At 34.6% G+C, this 9,525-nt stretch overlaps 1 protein-coding gene across 2 annotated transcripts in view; it reads right to left on the bottom strand.

Moving 5' to 3' along the window:
- Zfr (zinc finger RNA binding protein) overlaps positions 1–9,525 on the bottom strand; it is a 70,538-nt gene that overhangs the window by 59,965 nt on the left and 1,048 nt on the right. The gene's annotated exons all lie outside the window — the stretch shown is intronic.

The raw sequence follows: 9,525 nt of genomic DNA, 5'->3' as shown, positions 1-9,525 counted from the left end.
AAAAAAAAAAAAAAAAAAAAAAAGCTCTCTTCCATCTTTAAGGGAAAACTGTAAAAAACTTCAGCCTTGGCTCTGTGTAAATAAAAGTTTCCCCTTTAACCACAATGTTCAGGTTCTAGGATTTACATCTGACCAGGATCGAAGCCAAGAAGTTAGTTTAATCTAACTCTACACTGTAGTTCAGATTACAAAATATGTTTTTCTCTCTACATGTTGCAGACAAATGTTCCAATAAACAAAAAATGAATTTAAAAAAAAAAAAAAAATCACAAGCCCCATAAGGCACACAAGCTACTATGTACAAAAGAATCCACAGAATTAAAAAGAAATTTTATTTCTGAAAAGACAACAGGTATTAGAATTACTGGGTACAAAATAGATAAAGGAACAAGAGATGGGTCAAAAATAATCAGATAAATTTTTTAAAAACCAAGCAGAATTTCCAAAACTAAATGTAATATATATATATATAAATCACAACCAGAAACTCAGGAAGGCATTACATAACCAACTACACATGGTTAACAAAAAAACTAGTGAACTGTAAAAACTACCCAGAATGTACAAAGACAGAGATGAAAAACATGAGAGATTGAAAACCTGGAGGACAGAATAAAAAGTGTTAATTTACAACTAAGTCATACTACAAATGGAGAAAAACAATAAAGAAATATCTGAAAAGAAACATTGTCCCCCAATTTTTTTTTTTAGTTATAGTTGGACACAATATCTTTATTTTATTTATTTGTTTTTATGTGGTGCTGAGGATCGAACCCAAGTCCTCACACATGCTAGGCAAGCGCTCTACTGCTGAGCCACAACCTCAGCCCAGCCCCAAATTAATAAAAGATAATCTTCATATTCGAGAGCCCCAATAAACCCCAAGTAGGATTAAATAAAAGGAAATTCATACCAACATACACTCAAGTGAAATGGTAAACATGATAAAAACTCTTAAACAGCTGGAGGAAAAAAATTGCCTATAAAAACTAAATGATGACTACTCAAGGATAAGGGCATTTTTAAAGATTGAGATTTTAAAAGGCAACAACAAAAAAACTCAGTTACTCTTATATCAACGCTAAAGGAAATTCTGATTTACTTTAGGAAGAACGAAAATGATCTCATAAAAAATGAATGTTAAGTAAAAAACGGTAAATATGAAGGTAAATTTAAATAATTGTTCACTGTGTACAATTATGTCCAAAAATAGTTTTAAAAAAATCTAAAACATTGTACAATTGCCTAAACATTTTTACAGGAAATCCTTATAACTAAGTGAAAATAGAAGTGCTTAAAAAAGAGTAAAAGCTAATGGATACCATAAGTTAACTAAAAGTGCTCCAAAACTCCGTACTCAAGAAAAACACACACTTTGTCATTTCTCAAATATATTAAAATCACTTCAAGGAATGATACAACTATTCACAGAAATGAAAAAACTGAAAGTAGCCATTGACCAATTCTGTTTTTATACTTTTTTTTTTTTAACAAACTTAATAGAAGATTTTCAGATATGTTTGGATTTCATAATGTGGGAAAGGGATCAGACACTGACACCTCTAAAAGAAAAACAATCAGACACTCCAACAATAATTTAATTAGAAGAGTGTTTGACTAAATTTACATTTTATAAAGAGCATTATGCTCATGGTTAAAAAAAAAAAGATTGGGTGGGCAGGGTTGGGGTTAGTCAGAGAAGCTATAAAGCCATCTTCATAAATCATAGCAATTCATTGTTATTGTTTAAAGGCCTTTTTTGTTTTTCTTTTAACTAAAAAAGTATTATGTCTGGGCTGGGGTTGTGGCTCAGAGGTACAGCGCTTGCCTAATACTCGAGAGGCCCTGGGTTTGATCCTTAGCACCAACAAACCCCAAGTAGGATTAAATAAAATAAAGGCATTGTGTTCAACAACAAATAAAAAAGTATTATGTCTTTAACTTCTTTTTGAACATTACTTGACAGCATCTCTTTCTTTCTCTGGCTTTGCCTTAAACACAGATGTTTCCCAACTTTATAAACATAGCTTATTCTTTCCCTATTTTTCTTTCATCCATTCAAAACAAATCGGAAACTGTACTTTTCTGATTTTGTCCCAAGTCACAGCTGTAGGGATCATCACAACATGGAAGATATTCAGATTTATGCTACCAACCTGTATCCCTTTTTTGAATCCGATTTCCCAACACCTACTGAATAATGGCTGACAATGATGGGAATACAATGTATGCCAGCTACTATGAATGACAATGAATCTTCAAAACAACACAATGGAAGAATGCAGAGGCCTCCAGGTGTTGACAATGTTTTGTTTTATTTAATTTGGATGCAGGTTACACAGGTGTACTCAGTATCTTCTTATATGTGCAGTTTTATTTTTATATATATATAAATGTTCTTAAAACTTTAAATCTTAGGAGGGGCTGTGGTTGTGGCTCAGTGGTATCTCTCTTGCCTTGCACTCATGAGGCCCCGGGTTTGATCCTCAGCACCACATAAAAATAAATAAATAAAAATTAAAGATATTGTGTCCATCTACAACTAAATTAAAAAAAAAAAAAACTTAAATTTTATGAGGTAAAAAAAATATTATCTCCAATTTATAGGTAAAGAAACTAAAATACTACTAAGAGACCATATTGTTCAAAGTTACATGGCAGGTAAAAGAAACCAGATACAGCTTTTAATCTAACTTCAGAGCCCATCCAATTTCAAGCACATAAGGCAATTTACACATTCCTGTCTTGGCTCAACACAACTCTTTTGTCTAAACTGACAATCCCTCCATTTTCAAAATGTAAAACCATGACATCTATCTCAAACTCCATAGCCAGAATCTTCCAATTTCTCATTTCAGAATTTCATGAAAAGTTTTCATGGCATAGTTATTTGTACAAATAGCTGTTCCTACCCTCCTGCCCAAGAAATGTAAACTTCTTGAGAGAAGGGACTATGCTTCCCCCTCCCAGCCCCACAAAGTGCTGGAGTTGAGTTCAGGGAGCACATGGTAGCAAGCAAGAGTTCTACTACTATGCTATGACCCCAGGCCTACAAATATACAGAGTATAAAGAAAACAAAAGCAAAAGGCTAGGGTTTATTTCATTCATTTGATCTTTACAAGTAATGAAGAGCTGAACTGCACATGGCTTTCATGAAATACTAAGAAATGCCATACTCAGAAAAACGTACACTGATATTGTATCCTACAGTGGTGTCAAGGACAATTTACAAACAAGCACAGTAGATGAGTCCTCAGCTTTAATATAGGATAAAGATGTATCTCAGTAATTATAACAATTACTACTCTTCTATATTAACCTGCTGGCATATTTCTAAAATAATGTGGCTTTTTAAAAAACAAATACCTCTAAGTAGCTATACATTCTGACTAACTATATATTTAAGCATAGGTCTATCTATGGAATTTGTTGTTGTTTTTAAAATATTTACTTTTTAATTTTTGGTGGACACAATATCTTTATTTTGCATTTTCATGTGGTGCCGAGGATGGAACCCAATGCCTCATGCATGCTAGGCGAGCACTCTACCACTGAGCCACAACCCCAACCCTGGAATTTGTTTTAATCCAACAATCTATGTCTATCTCTGAGTCAATATTACTTTTTTAAAAATAAAGTTTTGGTATCTGATATTCCAAGTCTTTGCTTATCATTTCTTACCAGATTGTCAGGACTATGTTCTTCACTACAAACAATAAAAGTCCCCCAAGTTAACCCAAAAATCTTGATATTTTTATTGGAATTACATTTTACATAGACTACTAGTAGTCAATAACTTGATGGCACTAATTTTTTTTCCTTGAATATAACCTTTATTTCCACAACTTTTATATTTGATTGTATTTTCTTCTTAAGGTGTTTTGCATGTTTCATTTGTTTTATTCCTACTTACGTTTGATGGCTATATCTAAACAGGTCTTACTTGAAACTTAATGGTCTAATAAATTAGTATTAAAATATTGCTGCAACAGGAATGCTACTGTCTTTTGCCTGATCTTAGGTCCAGAGAACTTAAAGTCGTGTTTTTCTTTTTTGCAGTACTGGAGATTAAACCAAAGTCCTCAAGCATACTAGACAAGTGCTCTACTACTCAAGCTACACACCCCAGCCATTTCTGTATTTTATTTTGAGACAAGGTCTTACCATGTTGTCCAAGGTGGCCTTGAACTTGCAATCCTCCTGCCTCAACTGGGACTGTAGGTATGTGCCACTATACCCTACCAATGTGCTGCTCTTATAATTTCTCACTTTTTTTGGTCTGATAATTTTAATACTCATGTTGTCTGCATATAAGAAAAACTTTCTTCCCTCTCATTACATTGAAACCTATCACCAATGGATAGAAGCACTTATTTTTAAAAAATTTTATTGTGAGACTATGAAATTCTATGTATTAAGTATATTCGATATTAACCAAGGAGCTTTTAAAAACCATTATAGTATTGTTATTCAAATATCAACTTTGTAGGAATACTACAGCATTGATTGGAATATTTACTGAAAACCAGGTTCTAGGCTAGAAAACTTTATATTTAATTTTCAGCTCAAGGCAAGTTAGGTGAGAAAACAGTGTTAGAGAGGCTAAGTGCCCTGGCCAAGTAACAGAAGAGATAAAGCTGGGATTCAAATCCAAGACCAACTAGCTCCAAAAGTCATGCTCTTTTCACCATAGTAAATAATAAGGGAGTGTACAAAAGCATACTCAAAAATACACCTTAACATTCTATGTGGGGATATTTGGGCTCAACCTAATCCTTTTTTATTTTTTGCAGTGTTGGGGATTAAACCCTTCGTTTTAAGCATGCTCTTCCACTTAGCTACACTCTAGCACTTTCCAATTACCTTTTTTTTTTTTTTTGGTACTGGGGATTGAACTCAAGGGCACTCAACCACTGAGCCACATCCCAAGTCCTATTTTGTATTTTATTTAGTGCTGTCTCACTGAGTTTCTAAGAGCCTTGCTAAATTGCTGAGGCTGGCTTTGAACTTGAGATCCTCCTGTTTCAGTCTCCTGGACCACTGGGATTACAGGTGCACACTACCGCGCCTGGCTTCCAACTACTCTAAAGGCTCTAAAAACATATAAGGGAACTATCATTAAATGCAACAGCAACTGCAACTACCTTTTAAGAAAGTTTGTTTTCATTATTTCAAATTTATCCAAACAAGATATGTTCTAGGCTCTCTGATTCAACAATGGAAGAGTCAATATACTTAAAAGTTGGAAAAATAATTTTTTCATAAAGCCAGTAAATTTCCACCACCATGGTTGGTTTCAAAAACCTGTTCACCTGGTTTTTTCACCTCCTCAGTTAGTGATTAATCCTTTTAGATCTTACTAGTATTACTTTTATCCTTTCTTTCAAGACATAATATTTTTAACTCTATATTGGGAAGTGTAAAAGAAAAAAGAAAAAAATAAACTCATTGGCTAACCAACCTACCCAAGCTAAATGTTAGCCAACCAAAGTTATCTTAGTGATATTTAGACACTTATCATTTAGGAACATACGCCTCAAAAGACATCTCAAAATCATTAGATAAGATTCCTTCGTTGGACTAGCAAATCCTTAATTTAAATGTCCATCAACAAATTGTTTAACATTTGCAAAAATTAAGAATATGGGAGTACGCTGCATGTTTATGTAACATTTAAAGTCTCTGGATTCAATAAATACTAGATAAAACATAGTAAAAAAAAAAAATGTTAAAGGTAGAATAGCATTCAGACATCAATGACACACCAAGAGTTATATAAAGGACAAAGAAAACTAATGTAAGTACAAGGTAAAGATTTAGGTTATTGCTTTGCACAGGCCCCAAGTCAACAGGGTCAGTTGACCAAGGACTGAAATCTCTGAAATCATGAGCCAAAATAAACCAGGCTGATCTTAGTTCTCTCAGTCATATATAGTAGGCCGAGCAAAAACAGAAATACAATCAGTACTATGTAAAATCATCTTGCCATTGATTAAAAGTTTATAATATTAAAAAAAAAGATTTAGGTTATCTAGGTAACAGACAAGTGTCTTGACTTAATAGGAGAATAACAAGGAATGTCCAAGGTTTTTCTAAAAGAATAGATGCAACAAAACTGGCTGCTTAAAACTCTCAAGTAAATGGTTACATCCTATTAATTATAGAATGGATAAAATTTATAACATATATTTGTATATACTCCAAATCCCCTTGAAAAATTCAAGTACTATGAGAAATTCTGTAGCCCTGTCAAAGGAATGGGGAAAGGATTTTTGATCCTAAAGTATTACAAAGTTGGGCTGGGGATGTGGCTCAAGAGGTAGCACGCTCGCCTGGCATGCGTGCGGCCCGGGTTCGATCCTCAGCACCACATACAAACAAGGATGTTGTGTCCGCCGAAAACTAAAAAATAAATATTAAAAAATTCTCTTCTTTCTCTCTCTCTCTCTCTCTCTCTCTCTCTAAAAAAAAAAAAAAAAAAGTATTACAAAGTTTTTTTTCCCATTGAGAATTATTTTCCTTCACATTCTTTGTTCAAACAGTTCTTTTCCCAAGAATTTATTATAAAATTAGTCCTGTATTTCTAAAAGTGTATTTTTTCTAACAGACAACTGCTACATTCAAGTAGGTTATCCACCCAAGTTCCCTTTCTGCCAGAAAACCATCCATGTTTTCACCATGCCTGAGATTTTCTGTCCTGTACACTCACAAATTAATGTCCTATAAAAACATACAAATAAACATACAAATATATGTGTGTGTGTGTCTGTGTGTTGTGTGTATAAAAATTTCCCATGGGAGAATAAAATCTGTGAAAGGTAAGAAAATAAAAAGATTCCATTTGCAAAGATGGCTTAGTGGGTTTATTTACATGCCTTTACGAACAACATAAAACAGGAAAAAAAACAGTGAATGATGGGATGTAACACAAAGACTAAGTAAATGCTTACCACAAAAATGTTCAATACTCATTACCAAAAATAAAACCTAAAAGTTATTACAATAAATTTAAAGATCTCCTTATAACATCTTAACTTGATCTTCAGTATGCCACTGTGAATATCTACTATTAAGCTGGAGGTGTAGTTCAGTGGTAAAGCATTTGTCTAGCATGCATAAGGCCCTGGCATTACCCAAAACAAAAAATAATCCTTAGACCTAAAATAAATTCAATCAAATACTTTGCACAACTTTAACCAAGAAAACTAAGAACTGGAATTAAAATTTAGAACATTTACTCCATAAGTACTTAGAATTCCTGGGTTTCAGATCTTTCAAATTAAGAAAACAAAAACAAAATTAGCAAACTAAGCTGTGTTCTTTCACTCTGAAAGTTGAACTGTTTCCAGCCAGAAGAAAAATCAACAACATAACTGCTTTTTTTTTTTTTTTTGCATATGCCTTTGCTATTCATGTTATTTATTCATCTTCCTTGGCCAAAGTATTAGCATCCTTGGATCTGATTTCTCCTATATAAATGCAAGAAATTTTCATGAACTATATGTACAAGGACAAAAAAGCTTTAATAATTAGTTTTGGTACCATGCATTCAAAGACTAGTATTTTCTCATTAAGACATACACAGATCAATTCAGTAATTTGGATTGTTATTACAGTTTACTGAAATGGATTCAAAATATTCGGTACAAAATTCTGTAAGAGTATTCTATTCTGGGATAACACACACGTAAATATCTTTAAAATTAAGTCTCTTTAAATTGATATTTCTTCCTTTGTTTCTATCTGTAGTTATATTAGGTACAGAAATTCTGTAGTAAGTTTCACATACTGGGATAAAACATATAAATGTAAGTATTTTACACAAAAAAATCAAGTATCTTTAAATTCATACTACCTCCCTTTATTTCTGTCTGCATTTAGAAAAAAAAAAATTCTAAATTGCAACAAAAAAACCCATCACTATTCAGTGAGCAGCCAATGATTTAACAAATCTATCACTCAGTTGATACTAAGAAAACAGAAAAATACTATGTAAAACAGCCCTTTCTAGAACACATGGTACTTGCTAGCAGTAGATTAATGGCACAGATGCCAATTAGCTATCTCGTTTCCCAGAAAAATAAAATGGCTTTTTTTCTCTTCAGAAAAATTACTAACTCTAAAAGGGTTTATTATTGAAATTTTGTATAGTTTTTACAACTTTTAAGCAAAGGATTTAATAATATTTGAAAAGCCCCCCAAATTCTGCTGTAACAATGTCCTCTCAGTTCTTTTTTGCAATACAGACCTCAAGATAAGACAGCTGTAAAATGGCACATATGATGATGCATTCAACAATTAGTAAAATACAAATTTTGTCAATATAACATACCCTTATAAATTTTAAAATCAATGGGGTCTTAAACACTGCATCTTATTTTAATTGGCAGATTTTTTTCCCAGGAGCATATATAATAATGATGTCTCTTGCAATAAATGGCATCCTAAGACTGCATAATATAGGGCAACTTTCTCAGAATTCGAAGTTTCAACCCCAAAACACAGTTGACCCAGTACTAATTTTTACAGGTGGAGAAAATGAAAACCCAGAAGTATGCTGTCCCCAGCATCATAAAATCAAGAGCAAGAGAGACTGTCATTCAAATGGTATGACTCTACTGATGCCCTTTTCCATTACACAACCTGTCCCCTTAAGTAAATTGGGGTGGGGAAGGAATCTATCTGGGTTTAACTAATACCTAACCAGCCGAATACATCTGGACATCTATACATTATAAAGCTTACTACTACTCAGGAGCCATGTGCTCTTATGGTCTAAATCAAGAGACTGTGTCAGAATGACTCAAGTGTAATAGCAATAAAACATCCATCCAGTTTTGTGTTTTTATCTTTGAAAAGCTTTATAATGAACTACAGACAGTTCGGAATTGACAGCTTCCCTTAAGGTAGAGATTTTAGCCAGTGCATTGCAATGACTCAGTATAATCTCAATTGCGTTTCCTTTTCCCCAAAGGCGAAAGACCCCCAAGGTGAATTACTGGCCCACCTGAAGCCTAAACTCAGTAGCTAAAACAAGGCTGTGCACTCATTTATCAGCACCAGAAACTTGCACATCTTTTCCAGTGAACTACACAATTCACAGGTGGTTGGCACATTAACATCTCTCTCTACGTGGAAAACTGAGGGAAAAAGATGAAAGCAGTGACGCCGGCAGTGGGTTTGCAGGACTAGGGGCGCAGGTGGGGGGAGGCAGGGGAAACAGGACGGAGGAGAAGGTGCCTAGACAACGACACATATCTGGGCTCAGGGGGCTGGAGCACAAGGGGAAGACCAAGAGAGGCGTCGGAGAAAAGGCCGACGGGCCTGCGACTCAACACTCCTCTAGAGGTCCTTTCCATCCCCTCTCCATCTCCCGAGCGAGAGAACGATAAGAGTGGGGGCTGGAGAGGCGGAGGCGGGGACTGGGGGCCTGCCGGACGGCGGTGGCGGGCGGCTCGGCTCCGCTCCAAGGCCGCAGGAGGCCATTTTAACTCCGGGGCCGCCGAAGGCCCCAGCGGCCCTCC

Source organism: Marmota marmota, unplaced genomic scaffold (assembly GCF_001458135.2).
Source record: "Marmota marmota marmota unplaced genomic scaffold, marMar, whole genome shotgun sequence".
NCBI lineage: Eukaryota > Metazoa > Chordata > Mammalia > Rodentia > Sciuridae > Marmota > Marmota marmota.
The sequence above is the reverse complement of the archived record's forward strand: the minus strand, read 5'-3'. Positions and strand labels throughout refer to the sequence as shown.